This window comes from Bos mutus, chromosome 5, assembly GCF_027580195.1.
Source record: "Bos mutus isolate GX-2022 chromosome 5, NWIPB_WYAK_1.1, whole genome shotgun sequence".
Lineage (NCBI taxonomy): Eukaryota > Metazoa > Chordata > Mammalia > Artiodactyla > Bovidae > Bos > Bos mutus.
This window is the reverse complement of record NC_091621.1, coordinates 21,430,348-21,447,985: the sequence shown is the minus strand read 5'-3', so window position 1 is coordinate 21,447,985 and position 17,638 is coordinate 21,430,348. Positions and strand designations below refer to the sequence as shown.

The window sequence follows — 17,638 nt, the reverse complement described above, 5'->3', positions numbered from 1 at the left end:
GGGAGGAGGATTAGAGGAAGAGAAGGAGAAAGTGTTAAAAATCAGAGGAACTATGTGCAGGAGAAAGGAATATAAAGATATTACCATTCTTCCAGAGGTTGCGAACACTGGGGAAGGGAGTAGAAATCACCATTTCTATAGCTTAAACTGAACGCCCCAAAAAACAAACAAAAGCATCGCTCCCTTTCCCCTGCTATTTTAGGGAGGAAAACAAAAAAACGGCCTCAAGTGTTAGGCTTTGCACAGGACTCAGAGTCGGGCGGTCATTTTACTGAATTCTCGGGCTTGGTCAGCCTTTAAGAGCACAGTTCATTGTTTCCCAGCAGCTGACCTGGGTTTTACTGCTCTATGGCATGAATATGTATGGTTGGGAGCCCCAGATGTGCCAGGCTGCTGGCGGGTTTTCAGGATTTGCAGGCGCACACGCACACGCACCGGCCTGCTCAGGGTTTCAGGCGGCGCCAACGGAAAGAACAGCCAGGAAGTTTCCCTCTGGGGAGTAGTCACTGCCAGTCCATCCCCGCTGGATGCGTGGGCTACAGCCGGCAGGGGAGGCTTGGGCGGGTGGAAAGGGGCCTGGGGGAGGGCGGAATCTTGACCTAGGGGTTTAGATGGAGTTAATAAAGCACATCACTCTCCTGTTTCCTCACGTTCCACGTCTGCCAAGAGAATGGTAGGAAAGGGGGCGGGGAATCGGCTAATACTGCAAAAGGAAATCCAGCCACAAAGCCACCGAACTTTTCCAGGGTGCTTAGGCACCGAGGTTCTCGCAGCCCGGCTTCTGGCGCCTTTGTCCCCGCGCCCATCGCGCACTCTGGGCAGAAGGTCGCCGGCGAAGGCGGATCACCCGCCCCAGATCGGCTGCCTGGCCCGGGGCCAAAGCTCGCCGCAGCCACTCGCTGCCATTCCGACGTGAGTGAAGCCTCCTTAGTAAGAGTGTAAATAAAAATCCGGGCTGAGAAATGAGTTTTCCATGCCAGCGATCACCGGCCGAACCTTGGCTGTAAATAGTCTGGCGGAGCGGCGCAGATGGAGCCCCCGCACCTGGGGGATCGCACCATCTCCGAGAAGCGCCGTGGCCACAGCTGGGCGCAGTCCAGACACCAGTCCTCAGGGAGGCCCGGGGATGCTGTAACCACAGGTAACGCGCCACCTCCCCTCCCCCGAGCTGGAATCATCTTAGCCTGCCTTGTCCTCAGGAGGTTGGACCGCCAGGCCCCCTAATTTATGGTCATTGGTGTAATAGCTTTAACGTGATTTATCTGACCGCAGAGGAGATGGCAAACGCTTGGAGGGGAACGATTGGCCGGGCAGGCTTTGTGCATTTCTGATTGGCCTTATTAATTTCCATCGGAGCTGAGGAGCGGCCTCTTGACTGAGACAGGGAAGTCAACCTGGCAACAGCCTCTATGGAGAGTGGGTTGGGGCCTGGCAAAGGTTTAGCTTTGGCGGAAACTTAAATAATGTACTGCTTAAAAAGTCGAGGAGTCTGATAATGTACTGCTTAAAAAATCGGGGAGTCTGACAGAATTTGCTAGCATACTGATTAAAGTAGATTTAGTCCGAGAGGGTAAGGATCTTTTGATAGGACAGCTTCCTTATTCTTTTTTTTTTCCTTTTCGTTTGTATAGGACGTGGGAGGTGGACGGGAGGAAGAGCAGGGAGATTACTTTTTTTGTTTTTATTTTTAATATTTGAGTTGGGGGGGTGGGAAGCAACACTACTTAGAAGAGAAGGAATTTGAAGGTATCATGGGGGGTGAAAAAAGTGTTTCTAAAAATGCTGTATTTCACAATCATTTGTGTGGGAAAAAAATGATTTCTTGTCTTTTGAGTTCTCTTCAGACATCACAACTAGTATTTACTGAATATTAAGTTCCTGGATAAGCACACCAATATACCACACTTCACAAGGTCATTACTCTGTGTTACTGCAGTAACTGTCATTTAAATATCACCCTTGAGTGATGCAACTTAGTCCCTTGAATAAGAGGGACTAAATAAGAATACTGGGGGAGTTATATTTAGTGCCAACTATTTCCATATGAATGAATAACCCGTTCAGTAGGGATGGATATTCAAATATATATATATATATATATATTCATTTACTGTATTTATTTGTGTTGGGGGGACTCAGATGTAGACACATAGCACTAGGCAACCCCCAAATACAATCCTTAACACTGTTCCTCGGGAACCAGAACAAAACCAGAGAGCAAGGGAGAGGACGTGATTGCTTGGGGAGAGGGGCAAGTTGGTGTCACATGTGCAGTGGCACACTCTTTTATTTATAGCTCTAACCAGAAAAATAGACTGGGAGCAGCTGAGTACCAATTTATTGTACTGCCTGGACCAATGAGTGGTTGCCTTAAATGTCACTGAGTTGGAAGGCTGTGCATTTCATTCAGTGCCAGGTTACAAGAAGCTTTGAAGCAGGTCGAAAAGGCGCCCAGTAATTGTCCTGCCACCTATCAAGGTGAGCAAGTGCAGTCCTGCCAGGTAGGGTTGGCCCAGTGGGGGATGAGAGCTGCCTGTCATCACTGACTAATCTCATCAAATGCTGCCTGAGTAGAAACGAAGATGGCCCATTTAGTCCTATTACAAGAGCCAAGTGGAGCGGAAGGGTAAGGGGTTGCCTTCCAGGGCCACAAAAATGGATTTGGAGCTTAGGAGCAGCAATTTGTTTGGGCCACAGGCCATAGCATGTGCACGTGACACATGGCTGCTGTGTCCAGCTCCCTAAATGTGTAACACTCAACATGAAAAAAGTCCAGTACCATGAGTGCTGCAGAGAATCAGAGGTTAAGAGTCTGCAAAGGTCAGGGAAGGTTTTCCAGGTTGACCATTGCAGTGGATCATGAGGGATGAAAGGGAGTTGGTCCAGGATAGAAGGTGAAGGTCATGCTGACCATGGGTGGATCATGGACCGTAAGGGAGGGGGCAAAGAACAACCCTGTTTAGTGCCTGCTGACGATCCTGACGAGTTCAAGCTGCGTGTCATCGCTGTATGAAACTAAATGTTTATAAAATGCCAGAAATTTCACCCCCTAGTAAAGATGAGCAGTCAGGTGTCTCCTAATTTTTTCAAGACCAAAATGGAAAACCAAGTATGTTTAAGAACATCAAAGGCGCAACGACTGCAGAGCAAGTCAAAACCACAGAAGAGAACTAACTCTGAACTCTTGAGTATAACTGTTTTTAGCTTAAAATAATCCTCCACTAATTTGACATGTGACCCAGAAACAAGAAGTGCTGTCTCCCCAGCCTTCCAACTGAGCTCAGCCATGTTGGTCTCTAAAGAGAGACAGGCTGGCAGCCGGGCAGTAGCGTTGCCTCTGTCCACACAAAGGTCTGGCCCTGCCTCTCCACCTGCCCCAGTAGGCTGCTCTCAGGACGGGCAGGAAGCTCATCTGTCATCACAACAGAAATCAGCTCCATTGGTTTGCATTTTTGGCTTACCAGGAAGCTCCTTCCCAGGCCACTTGAGTTGATGGTTCAGTAGATGCTTCTCTCCCTCCCTTCCTCAGCCTCCCAACTTCCTCCTCCTCCTTCTGAATGGCTCACTGTCAAAGATGGAAATTATGACTGCGGAACTGACTACTGCTCTCAGATAAAACAAGGGAAGCACCTCTACTGTCTTACTTCAGTCTACCTCACAGGCTGTGTCTCACAGCAATTCTGGTCTTCTCTACAAAGATGCAGTGGTTCTAATCTTGTCTCAGAGAATACACATTCCCTCTGTCATGGGTCCTGGGCCACCACAGACAGCATTCCCAAGCCCTCTATTCTCCTATGCTGTCCATTTCCTATCTGACCTGAAAGTAGCTCCTTCTGGTTTTGGCTGTATCGTTTCAATACTCCCCTGAGCTTTGGATTTGAGCTTTTTCAGAGGCTTCCTTGAAGGAACCACAGTGCCTGTGTATCAAGGTCAGAAGCCTGTATAATATAGCCTAGGGGCTTGCCAGTGGGTCTTGCACTTGTGAACAGCAGTTCCAGGTGACCGACAGGCCTTGGGGTTTTATTTATTCATTTTGCAAATGAATTACAAGAAGTCCTTTCACTTGTCCTAGGGGATGCAGAGAGAAATAAGAATTCTCTAGTCTCAAGCCCAGACCCTAAATGTGTAACCCTCACATGAGAGCACAACAACAGAGGTATGAAGAGAGCTTTGCCAAGTCAGAGAACGTACAAGGAAGGGACACTCTTCCCTGTGTGTTGGTAACAGCCCTCATGTAGGAAGGATGAAGAGAAATCAAGGGACAAGGGGTGGAAAGGTCACGCCAGCCAGGGGTGGACAACAAAGCTAAAGGGGGAAGAAGAAAAGTAGGACAGGTGGAGAGGAGAGACAAGGAGGAGTCTATGGGGCTGATTAGAAAAGAATAAACAAAGGGAAAGCAGGACATGGACAGCACTGAAAGGGGGAACCAGTAACTGTCTCCACTACTACTCAGCTGCACCCAGGGCAAACAGCATCGTGACTATACTACGGCCATTTCACCAAAACATGCTGAAGCTTCAGGAAACAAGTGACCTAGAATGCATATAGTATGTTACTAAGAGCATAAGGCAGATATAGAAAAAGGAAAAAAGACCCAGGCATTAATAAGCTGGGAGGAAAATGCACTGAAGTGGTATTAGCCATTGGTGGTAGGATTATGAATTATTTTAATTTTCTTTCTACTTATCTAGATGTTCTGTTCAATGGTGAGTGTGAATACTATTTTAAACAGGCTACTTACTAATGGAGTAATCTTTAATAAAACATATCCTGATAAAAGGGTTCCTAAAGCTTATTTAAGTTCATGATAACGGCATCTGATCCTTAAATAGAAAAGCGAAGGTAAAAAAAAAATTGGACTGTTTCATTCAGTGTGTGGGTTTTCTACAGATCATTTGGGGGTATGTCTCATTCATACATACGTCAACAGAGCAGCTACCTCACTCTCCCTCAGCACACAAGGGCAGAGACCAACCGATAGCCATCTTAGTATCCCCTGCCCCTAACACTACACCCCGCACAAGCAAATGCACATCCAATAAATGCTGTTTAATGAAAAAATCCTAGACCTTCTATCTTAAACCTTGAACTCTTTTCTCTTACAAGAATGACGCTCATGCTTCAGCATGCATTACAATTATCTGGAAAACTTGTTCAAACACTGAATGCTGGGCCCCACTCCCAGAACCTCAAATTTCACAGGTCTAGGGTAGACCTTACAATCTGCATGTCTAAGTGGTTCCCAGCTGACAGTGATGCTGCTGATCCAGGACCAGACTTGGAGAACCACTGCTCTGTCGCATACTGTCTTTGGGTGGATCTTGAGGGCTGCCTGCACCCAGACATACTTTCACAACCATGACTCGAAAGAATGCTCCAAGATACCATGAAGAATCACAGCTAAAAGAGCCGGCAGAAAGTTCAAAGAATGCTTTAAAACTCAACTCAACAGCTTATTAATTATATTTTGTCCAGGACTGGTACTTGTTGAAGGGATCTCAAAAGACATATTTCCATTGCTTGGTATCTTCAAAGTCATGGAGTCCAGAACAGAGTATAGAAAATGGAAACAAGTATGTACGGCTGGATAACAAAATGTGTGGTACTGAGAGGTCCTGTGGGAATTAGAGAAGGGAAGGACTATCATCAACTAGACTTGCACAGAAAAGCTTTACCAAAAATCTACATTTGGGACCTTGGAGGGTGGTATTTAGGGTATTTATTGCTATACATCAAATTACCCAAAACTCAGTGGCTTAAAACTACTACTGCTATATCATGGTTCTGTAGGCTGACCGTATTTGACTGGGTGGTCCTGCCTCAGATTTCTTGAGTAGTTACAGTCAGAAAACAACAGGAACTAGCTGGGATTGGAGTCGCCTTAAGGCTCACCTGGGCTGACTGGCTAATGGAGCTTCTTCACTCACTTGCTAGTGCCTCAGCATCCTCCACGTGGCTTATTTGCCTGTATTTATTAGTGGCAGTTCAGGGCTCTAAGGGATGGGAAACTGTCTTTTCTTAAAGAGTAGGCCCAGAATTGGCACAGTGTCACTTCCGCCTAGGCTGTTGGTCAAATTGGTCACAGGCCAGCCCAGGTTCAAGTGGGCAGAGGAATCTCTCTCCATGAGGGAGTGGCAAGTGTGCAGAGAAGAAATCAAGGAGTTGGCAGCCGCCTTTGGGGACAAACTACCCTGGGTGGACAGGCAGAGCAGACACCCTACAGCACGAAGATGCAAGTAATCAGATAGGGGCCCGGAGGAAATCTGAAAGCTCCTATACAAGAAAAATCCAAGGAGTTGAGAACTGAAATGAAGCGTCTGTATCTGATACACAATTGAGAATCACTGTAAGTTCTTAGGCAGCAAAAGTGGCTTTCTCTCACGCAACACACCCACATGTTTCGTTCACCCGCTGGCATCAGGGCTGAGTGGTGTACAAACAAATGTACACAAGGCAGGCACGGGCCAGCCGCCACGGATTATTAGAGCTTAGTGGGAGACACACATGAGTGAAGAGGCACTACAGTTTGGTGTGATGACTGCTAACAAAGAGGAAGTGTGAGGATTATGAGAGCATCTGACTCAGATAAGCGGGAGGGAAGAGAAGGGGTAGCTCAATTAAAAAAAAAAGTCCTCTCTAGGGACTTCCCTAGTGGCCCAGTGGTTACGACTCTGCACTTCCACTCCACCGCAAGGGGTATAGTGTTGACCCCTGGGTGGAGAACTAAGATCCCATATGCCGTGCAGTAGTGGCGAAAAGAAAAGATCCCTCTAACAAAAGTTTCTGGGAAAGACAGAAGCCAACGAGACCCTTTAGTGACAGGTGATTCAAATTAAGACACTGTAAATCTTCATCTCTAATGAATGACAATGCAGCCCGGACATGGAGTATACTTTGAACATGATGGGTGTTAAAGGTGTCACGTCGTCCCTTTTCAAGATTTGGTTCTGCCCAATATATAAAGGCATCTGGCGAAACTTGTAAAATGACAACAGGTGGTTGGAAAGCTACCAAGGCATTATTTGGCACACCTGGGAGATCACATCAAAGGCCGCAGAGTAGAGCATTCTTTCTCATGCCCTGGAAGCACCTCCCAGATTCCAAAGAAAGAGCTTATTGTCCTCTTGGAAGTACAGAGAGTCACTGAACAACCTTTAGGGGAGGAATTTTAATTTTTTTGTTTTTGTCTAGATAAGCTCATGTCTTTAGGACAACACTTTCAGTAAATTGCTCATATGCTGTGACAAGGAAATAGACTGCTTATTATAATCCCCAAATCCCATTTCTCCACCAGAAAGCCAGGTTCACTAGCCCTTGCTGCCCACCTCCACTTCCTACACCTAGTGCACTGCCAAATGCACAGCAGAGGACCAATGAGTATTTGACTAGCCTAAAGCGTATATCAAATTTTGTACAGATCACAGATGGTGATGGGGCTAGGTACACCCCAAGTACTTAACTCTGCATCCCAAACTCTGCCAAGAGTTCTAAGTGTGCAGTTAACCATTTGGAGAAATGGAGAAAGGTCTGCTGTACCACTGGGAACACAGGAATAACAGCTGCACTCAGGCCTGGTGGACAGTACACTGGAACTTTGCTAAAGAAAATGGCAACAGCTAAGTCAATGAGATGAGGTGGCATCTCCTGTTTGTCTCCCTTCCCTTTAAGTATGTCCAGCCTGACTGTTTTCAGGCGTCTTTTTTTCCTGTCTACTCCTCCTTTCTTTGCTCACTTTCAGTCAAGACTCTTCCCCAGGGACTATGCAGGTGTGGACAGGAGGGAGGAAACTAGGAGGAATGTCCATTTTCCTCTTGCTAACCTGGGCCAGTGCCAGCTCCCATCAGAGAAGAGGGGAGCTGGAGAGAAGACCGCTGGTGAAAAGAGAAGCAGCGGCAACATGGGGGTGTGGGGAATAACCCCAGACAGAGGCCGGGCAGAGGAGAGACGACGAGGCAGGAACAAGAGACCACTCCAACCAGCGCTCCGGCAGTGGGCCAGCCTGGCCCATGGCTGACTTCCCTCTCCCTGCTTTTGGTTTGTCATTTCACTAGTAGCAGCCACCTTTCTTGGAAAGAGAGAGGAAATTTGGGTCCATCAATTTTAGAGTTTTCATTGTGCAGTTAAATGCTGTATTAGTTTTCTATCCTACTGTGACATTACCACAAACGTAATGACTTAACACAGATTTATTATAATTCTGGAGGTCAGAAGTCTGCAATGGGTCTCACTGCGCTGAAATCAAGGTGTCGGCAGGGCCTTCTGAAGGTTCCAGGTTCCAAAGATACGTTTCTTTGCCTTTCCCAGCTTCTAGAGGCTACCTGCATCCCTTGGCTCACAGCCCCTCTTCCTCCCTCTTCCCAGTCCACTGTGGTTGGTCATGTCCTCAGACCACATCACTCTAACCTTGAGTCCAGTCACCTCTTTCTCTTTCTGCTCCCTATTCCACTGTGATTCTATTGTGCTCACCAGGCAATACAGGATAATCTCCCTATTTTAAGGGTAGCTGAGTAGCAACCTTAACTCCATCTGCAATTATAAATTCTCCACTTTGCCATGTAACCTAACATATTCGCAGGTCCTGGGGATTATTAGCATGTGGACATCAGGGGGTGGGAATGGGTGGGGTTGTTCTGTGGATCACAAACACTGCAAAACCTTACTGAAACTATATGGCTTCAAATCTTCCCTAGTTTTCTTGAAAACAAGAAGAACTCAATGTCAGTTATCTGTTTGTTTTTCCTCTTATGGGTTTGCTGGAGACAGAAGTAACAATCCTAACCATCTGTCATTTACAAAAGGGAAGATTTACTGCTTTTGACTAAAAAGACGCTTGTCACAAGAGCAATATTACAGCCGTCAGTCAAAGACAGGGCCCCTCCTGCAGGGGCTGCAGCAGGTCCCCTGGCCGCACTGTCTCACCAGTGCCACCCAGTTCTCTTCACCTTGAGAGGCAGTCAAGAGGATATGACACCTAACAAAGGGGCAGCGTAGAGACTCACAGACCTGGGGGACCCAGGCATTTATCTGGGTCAGTTTTAGGGTTTCTGCAGAATTGAAAGGCTGTCATGCAAAATGACTCCTGGCCATTTATTAGTCGATCCAAGCAAGGTAACACAACTGCAAGCATGCTAAGAGGGGTACCCTAGTCCCAGGCAGGCTAGACTTCAACAAGATTTGGATTGGCTGTTGTTTTTGACAGCATTGGGAGACATCACAATTATGCAGAGGAGATAAAGAGATAACATTACCACAGAGTAATTTTTTTTTAATACATTTCTACTTTTTTTTTCCTGAGCCATTTCCTGAATATTCCTTTCAGCTGGCAACAGAACCACTTCCCTGGTAACAAAAGGCCATTCTTAAAATGGTAAGGTGCATGGACAATTTGAGGAGCTTAGGATGGTAACTGTTGTATGTGTGTGTTTGTGAAAGAGAGATTGAGATTAAATGACTGTAAAAGCATGTGAAAGAGACCTTTTAGCCTACTTAAAACATCAATAGCTACTATTTATAAACACCTTCCTTGTGTCAGGACTTTGCTGGGTATTTTATGTTATATTATCTGTGATCCTCAGAACCACCGTTCATGGGAGGTATTACAAACAAGGAAATTGAGGATAAATGAGATTAAGAAACTCACCTGAGGTCATACAGCTGTTAAACAGCAGAGAAATAACCCTCTGGCCACCTGATTTAAAGCCCTTGCTCCCTCCTGCACAGAATAACTGACTGCTGGATCACGCATGCCTGTAAGTTAAGTGACAGCAATGGAAATATGTTGAAGGGCCACTGACAGGGCCCTGAAGTCCCCAGGTTCTGTCCACGCCACCTCAATCAACTAACACCCAGCCAGCACTGACTCCCCCATTTCACGATTAGTGACCTGCCTGGAGCCCCATGATGAGCCTGCAGAATGTAACTGTGAGGGCGCCCCTTGTTTCTGATGCCACGCTGCTGCTCCCCAAAGACGTGGCCATACATTACACAGGAAGAGATGAGGCAAACATCAAGAGGAAAGAAAGTGGAAACTGAGCAAAGAAGGGTGGGGGATAAGCGGGAAAGAAAAAGACAGAAATCAGCACATTCACTTGTGTAGGAATGAGTAGCCCAATTTTGCAGATGACTGAAAAAGTGAGACATGCTGTTTGCCATGGAAAGAGTACTGCCCTTAAAACTTGGAAACTTATTTTTTTCCGATTATTTACTTGGCCTCGTTAGACTGCATCCTCAGAGGAGATATATCTTTGAACTCAAATTCAATATTTGACCAGACCAAACAACTATAAATGTTAATAAGAAACAAACAAAGCCAAAACCAACAAAAGTCTAAATATTATGGAAAATTCCTTTTGTGAGTTAAATTCACTTAGTAATAAATTCATTTTTAAGGTTAGATGGTTTCCTTTTTATTAAGACTTTGCAAGCTTTTTATTTACAGAATCAAAATTTACTGTGGATGGAATTCAATTTCCCTGAAAATTCAGTTTTATGTTTAAAGCTGAGAATGCATATGAATTCTGATCCTATGCAGAAACCTTCCATATAAGGAATGGTAAATCCGAGCATCTCCTAGGCCCCACACAGCGCACACCACCCAACTGCTGTTGGAGCCAGTCTAACAGAATAAGTGACCTCCCTAATTTATCTTATCCACATAAACTAGTGGGCTTCCCTGGTGACTCAGTGGCAAAAATCTGCTTGCTAGGGGTCTGGCGGGGGTGGTGGGGCAGGGAGGAGAGATCCAGGTTCGATCCCTGGAGAAGGAAAGGGCAATCTATTCCAGTATTCTTGCATGAAAAACCCCATGAACTATGGCCTGCCAGGCTTCTCGGTGGCCACAGTCCATGGGGTCACAAAGAGTTGGACATGACTTAGTGACTGAATGACAACACAGAAGCTAGTATACTGCAGGAATCACACAGTGATGCTCGTTAATACTGGTTAAATAAAGAAATGCATATTTATGTACACATACTAACTCACAGAATTACACCAGCAATTTTCCAAGGCAAAACAATTCAGATAAAACTGCCCTCCTCTTTCCCAGCACTCCTTCTTTCAAAATTCTCTTCCTTTTAGGTTTTCCTCTTCAATGTTGCTATTGACATTAATATTAATTAGATGAGAATTCTCTACAAAATGCTGGGGCAGAGACCAAAGATACATATGAACTTAAGACTCCAAGCTTTACAGATGGAGTGGGACCAGGACAGATTTTAGCATAGTGTTCTACCCTATACTATATCTCTAACAGATGGCCATTCTCTATTAGAAAAGAATATGAATGTCATTACTTGAGGATCAACTTGAGGGTCCTTACCTAAAATGGACTCAGCTGGCCTACAAAAAAATGCTTGAAATTTCAACTAATGCCACAGGGTAAACACTGAAGGTTGCTACTTCAATCATCCAAGTAAATTTTCTGTGTTAACACTGTAGTTAAGCTTCCCTGGTGGCTCAGATGGCAAAGAATCTGCCTGCAATGCAGGAGACCCAGGTTCGATCCCTGAGTTGGGAAGATCCCCTAGAGAAGGGAATTACTACCTGCTCCAGTATTCTTGCCTGGAGAATTCCATGGACAGAGGACCCTGGTTGGCTATAGTCCACAGAGTCGCAAAGAGTTGGGCATGACTAAACAATTAACACTTTATTTCACTTTCATTATTCATGACAATTGCCTAGTTACTCTGCAAATCTTTGAAAAATAAGGTAGGCAAGTTCAGAGTTTGGATGACAGTAAAATGCCTGAAAAAGTCAGGAGTGGAGCATATGGAGAGGCCTGGTGGGGTGGAGGAGGGGTTGTAGGAGTAGAGGGCTTTGGTGAACGAGAGATCAGCGTGAGGGAACTGGATGCCATGGGTAAAGACAATGTCATCCACAGGCAAGAGTGCTAAAGCAAACCAGCATTTACAAAAGAACAATTGCACACACGGGAGGCCCTGTGTTCGTTACTTAGCACATATTAAACTATAAGATTCGAAATGGTAAGGGAATTTTGGTGCATTCAAGATGATAGGCTTATTTACAGCCATTTAAGCTAAATTCAAATGTATTTTATGATTTAAAATTACAAAAAAAACAGAAAGAAAAGCAGTAAGAATAGAACCTTTTCCCAAATGAAGAGTACCATTCCTCTAGGTCTAAACACTCATGAGCTAGAGAGATAAACTGTGTCCCCCACACACCCAATATTCATGATGGGTAGATGGCAGAGGGTAATCACTATGAATACTTCCACTCAAAGAGGGAGAAAACGAAAGGCACAGCAGTCTCTTGTCCATAGCAAAGCTGACTGGACGCATGTTGCCCATTCCTTGATGAGGGTTCATTTCTAGTCCCTGCAATGATTCTCCTCAGCTCTTCACTCCATCCTCTAAGTTATTCCTCCTAGTCTATAAAATATAGCCCACATTTTAAGTTCAGTAGTTTGGTGAGCCTGCTTTCTGCCTATAGAATTTCTAGGATCTGAAAGTATATTTTCGTTTTGAAGCCATCTCTGTTTCTTATAGCTGAGGCTGCAAGTATTTCTGCAATATACTTTCCTTAAAAGCTTTGTAAGTTTCTTATGACTCATTGATTTCACTAGGGTTTATTTCATTAGACAAAAACCAAATCAACAATTCTTGTCTAGCTGCAGCTCCCTGTCAGGCACCACCTTAAATTTTTCTGGGGTCTTAATAAAGGATTTCACAGTCAAATCCTTAGCTTTATTTTTATCCTGAGAATTTTCATGACAGAGCTCTGAATTTGATTTTTGTCCTGAGGCCAGTTTTTTTTGTTTTTGTTTTACTTTGAGAACATTCTGCTGCAAGAGAATGGTCATCAGAAAAGGATTTTCTTTTCTAACACAGGAAGTTCTGACTTTTATATTCCTCAAAATTTTGCTTGAAAACTGAGTAATTTCTTCTCCAGCTCATCATTATCTGTATTTCATGGTATCAGCTAAATGAAACCAGCTGAAACTTTAAAACTTTAGCTTGAAAATTGTTCAGGCTGATCCACTGGCTCATTAAGTATTTAATATTTCTACATTATCACAGGTAACGGTTTTATTAACTAGGGCTTTTCTTCCAGTATTAATCATTTTTTCTTCACTTTCCTTTAAGCCCTACTGACAACCTCAAGATCCATCAGACTTCTGCTACTAGTCTCTTCAAGGCCCTTCCAACGTATGTGGGCAGCTCAGTTGCAAAGCCACTGCCATACATTTTAGGTTTTGTTATAGTAATACTCCATTTCCAGGTTCCCCAACCACTTCTGATTATCTACTGTTATGTAACAAATTACGCCAAAACGTTGGCTTAAGACAACCACAATTTTATTATTATCTCTCATGGCTCTGAGGCTTTACTAAACTAGCCTAGATGGTTCTTGCTTTAGGGTATCTCAAGAGCTTGCAGCAGATGGTAGCTGGTACTGGAATCATCTGGTACTTGCTCATTCATATGCATGAGGCCTAGTTTGAGAAGACTTAAAAATAGCTGGGGGCAGGCACAGCTGGGTTTCCTCAGACAACTCTCCCTATGACTGTGTGACTTCCCCATGGTCTTTTCAGCAAAGAAACTTTAGGGTGGCTTTACATGGCAGCTTAGAGCTCCAGAAGTATGTGGGGAAAGAAGGGAAGGACAGAAGCAATATCACTTTTTACCACCCTGTTCTCAGAAGCCATGCAGTGACATTTCTATCATGTATTATTTGTTGGGGCAGTATATACATGCCATTAGGGTCAAGAGACTGAGAACCTAGGCTACCATCACAAATCTGAGCGATGGTGCTCAAAAGCAGATCAAGGGTCACATACATTCAAATGCATTAAATTATCCCAACATTTTATTCTCCACAAAGACCTATTTGTTTCATCACTTACTGAGAGAAAGTGGGGTGGGAGTGAAACCAAATGTTCCATTAGGATAGCTAAGTTCTAAAGAAGGGGTCAGCAAACTATGGCCTACAGGCCAAATCCTGCCCATGGCTTGTTTTTAGTATGACCCATGAACTGAGAATGATTTTATAAAGAGGGAAAAGGAGGAAAAGGAAGAAGAGAAAAAGAAGAAAGCAAAGGAGGAGAAGCAGTAGCAAATACAACAGAGACTATATTTGACCCACATCGTCTAAAATATTTAATATCAGGCCTTTTCAGGAAATGTTTGTTGATCCCTATTCTAAAGCACTTTCAAATGTGTTTTCAGATGGTGTCATAGATAAAACAGCAAACACTGCTAGGATGCTTTCAACATACAGCGTTTCCTCACAAAAACAGAGTAGATGCTATAATAACACAGGCTCTTGCCCAATTATTCCTTTTCTATTATACATTCAATTCTGAACCTCCATATTCCCTCTCATTCTTCCTCTATCCACCTGCCAACATTTTCATCTTCTCATTAACAAGCAAGCCTTCTTCCCACCTTCCTCAGGCTTTTTGTGTGTGATGTTTCTTTACCCCTTGCGTAATCTCTCTCCTCAAAAAACATAAATGTTTCTTATCCCTAAAGAACAATCAAAGAGGCAGCCTACCAAATGGGAGAAAACACTTGCAGATCATATATCTGAAAGGGTGTTAACAGATACAGCCACTATGGAAAATAGTATAGAAAAATGAAAAATAGAACTACAAATTCCAGCAACTGTACTTCTGGGTATTTATCTGAAGGAAATTAAAACACTTAAAAAAATAATATGCAATGATTTAATCTAGTTTCTTCATTATAGATATAAATAAATGAAGAGACATACATTTTTAAAAAACATAATATGAACCCCCACATATACTGCAGCATTATTTACAATAGTCAAAATATGAAAACAAACTAAGTCTTCATCAATGATTAAACGGATAAAGAAAATGTAGTGTATAAATAAAAATACAATGGAATATTATTCAGCAATAAAAAAGGATGAAATCCCACCTAATAAAATGGATGGACCTTGAAGCCATTATGCTAAGTGAAATAAGTCAGAGAAAAGTAAATACCATATGGTCTCACTTATATGTGGAATCTACAAATACAATGAAGTAACAACTGAATTTATAGAAACAGAGAACAGATAGGTGGTTATCCTAGGCAAGGGGTGGGGGAAATGAGGTGAACGTGGTTAAAGAGTACAGACTTCTAGTTAGAAAACAATTATGTCATGGTCATGTAATGTACAGCATGGTGACTAAAGTCAACAGTACTGTATGTCACTGGACAGTTGCAAAGATCTTAAAAGTTCTCATAAGAAAAAAACTGTAACTGTGTGGTGATGGATGTTCACTAGACTTATTGTGATCATTCTGCAATATATATAAAATCATTATGCTGCACACTTCTAACTAAAGTTAAATGTCAATTATACCTCAATTTAAAAAAAGAACAGTCAAAACTCCTTACTCTTGTATGTCATTCTATTTCCAGCCTGTTTGTCTACACCATCATCCATGCCCCAGGTCCCACATCCTAACATCTAAATCAGACTATACATTCCTTGAAAGTCCATGCCTTTTTATGTGCCCATTAACTTTTGCCGGTTGTTCTTATATCCAGAAATGCCCATTTCTTCTTTCTTGACATATTGAAAATATGCCTACACCTCATGTCTCTTGTACTTATCCCTTGATCACAATCCTGATGGAAACTGATTGCTTAGTACTCTTCATCCCTATGGCACGTTGCTGTATATGGATCCAGAGTACATGTTTTTATTTTCTTACATTAAAAAAATATAGGAGACTGGAAATCTCATCACAATATACTACCTTTATACTATATCACAACTAACAATGGCTGTTGGAAAAGGAAAGTATTATTTTTTGCCAGTCACACAGAAATTATTCTACTAATTAAGGGGAAAAGGAAAGGAGGGAGGGAGGAGTATATGATAAGGAAAAAAGATGGATGTTGTACCAAAATGCCCAGAGGTCATTTTGGAACTTGCATAATATCTTTTGGGATAACATGTTTTTAGGGTGTGTGACTTCCTGGGAAGGGTGGGTAGAAGCAGGTGGAGGATCTTTCTGCTCCCTGAATCCCTGTTTATGGTAGGACTTGACTACTCAGTTCAGTTCAGTTCAGTCGCTCAGTCGTGTGCGACTCTTTGAGACTGCATGAACCACAGCACGCCAGGCCTCCCTGTCCATCACCAACTCCTGAGTTTACCCAAACTCATGTCCATTGAGTTGGTGATACCATCCAATCATCTCATCCTCTGTCGTCCCCTTCTGCTCCTGCCTTCGATCTTTCTCAGCATGAGGGTCTTTTCCAATGAGTCAGCTCTGCATATCAGGTGGCCAAAGTACTGGAGTTTCAGCTTCAACATCAGTCCTTCCAATGAACACTCAGGACTATATTTCCTTTAGGATGGACTGGTTTGATCTCCTTGCAGTTCAAGGGACTCTCAAGAGTTTTCCCCAACACCACAGTTCAAAAGCATCAATTCTTCCATGCTCAGCTTTCTTTATAGTCCAACTCTCACATCCATACATGACTACTAGAAAAACTATAGCCTTGACTAGACGGACCTTCGTTGGCAAAGTAATACGCTGTCTAGGTTGGTCATAACTTTCCTTCCAAGAAGTAAGCGTCTTTTAATTTCATGGCTGCAGTCACCATCTGCAGTGATTTTGCAGCCCCCAAAAATAAAGTCAGCCACTGGTGAATGCCTAACTGGTGAAATGGTGGCTTTGATTCCTTATCAAAATGTAAGGCCAAACTCAACAATAATGGTAAAGTCAAACTCACAATGCAGAATTAGCAAGAACTTAAAAGAATATTCAGTCAACGCAAGCAAAACGAATGCAGCAGCGCTCATGGACACTCATCAGAGGATCAAGTATTAGAAGCTGAAATATCAACAGAAATAGTAATTATCATTAAAATAATTGCAGTCCCAGGATTAAAACTGAAAATGCCTATGTATTCAGTATATAAAGTGTTAGTTGCTCAGTCATGTCTGACTTCTTGTGACCCCAAGGACTATAGCCCGCCAGGCTCCTCTGTCCACGGGATTTCCCAGGCAAGAACACTGGAGTAGGTAAGCCATTCCATTCTCCAGGAGATCTTCCCCACCCAGGAATCAAACCAGGGTCTCCTGCATTGCAGGCAGATTCTTTACTGTAAATAAGGTCATAGCTAAGTCTCAAGTCTCAAACCAATGAATCCAGATACAGGTAAAATTAACCCCCCTTTGCTATTATGAAAGGCCTTGACTAGTACTTGTTTTTGCTAATCAAAAGAAATCTGAAGAGGATTTTCACTTTTACAAAGGAGAAAATTGCTTCTTTGCTTTACACCATTACCATTTTGGCTTGCAAAAGGTTCAGAGGAAAGCTCTGCTTTTGGATAGCAGGGGAAACCAGTGGTGGTTCACTAAGTATGCTCAGAGCAGGAGGTACTAAACTAAAAAGCCATTAGGTTTTGTTTTTTAAAGTATACATCCTATATAACAGTGATGATCTTTCTAAATTTAAAGAGTTTATTTGTACAATAATGCTTTAATAAACCTTTTCCCTTCAGTATTATACTATTCATTCTACATGTGTATATCCTTGGCACATAGTAGATATTCAATAACATCATTTCTATGCTAGTAAAATGCAAAATCATTGTTTTTTCAAACCCAAAACAAACTGTTGGCTATAATTTTTTTTTTTACCTTT

At 43.2% G+C, this 17,638-nt stretch overlaps 1 long non-coding RNA gene across 1 annotated transcript in view; it reads left to right on the top strand.

Moving 5' to 3' along the window:
• The first annotated feature begins 698 nt into the window (after nucleotides 1–698).
• LOC138987909 (uncharacterized) overlaps nucleotides 699–17,638 on the top strand; it is a 56,070-nt gene continuing 39,130 nt past the window's right edge. The window contains exon 1 of the long non-coding RNA XR_011464190.1: nucleotides 699–1,141. This is a non-coding gene — a long non-coding RNA (uncharacterized lncRNA). The remainder of the gene's footprint in view (nucleotides 1,142–17,638) is intronic.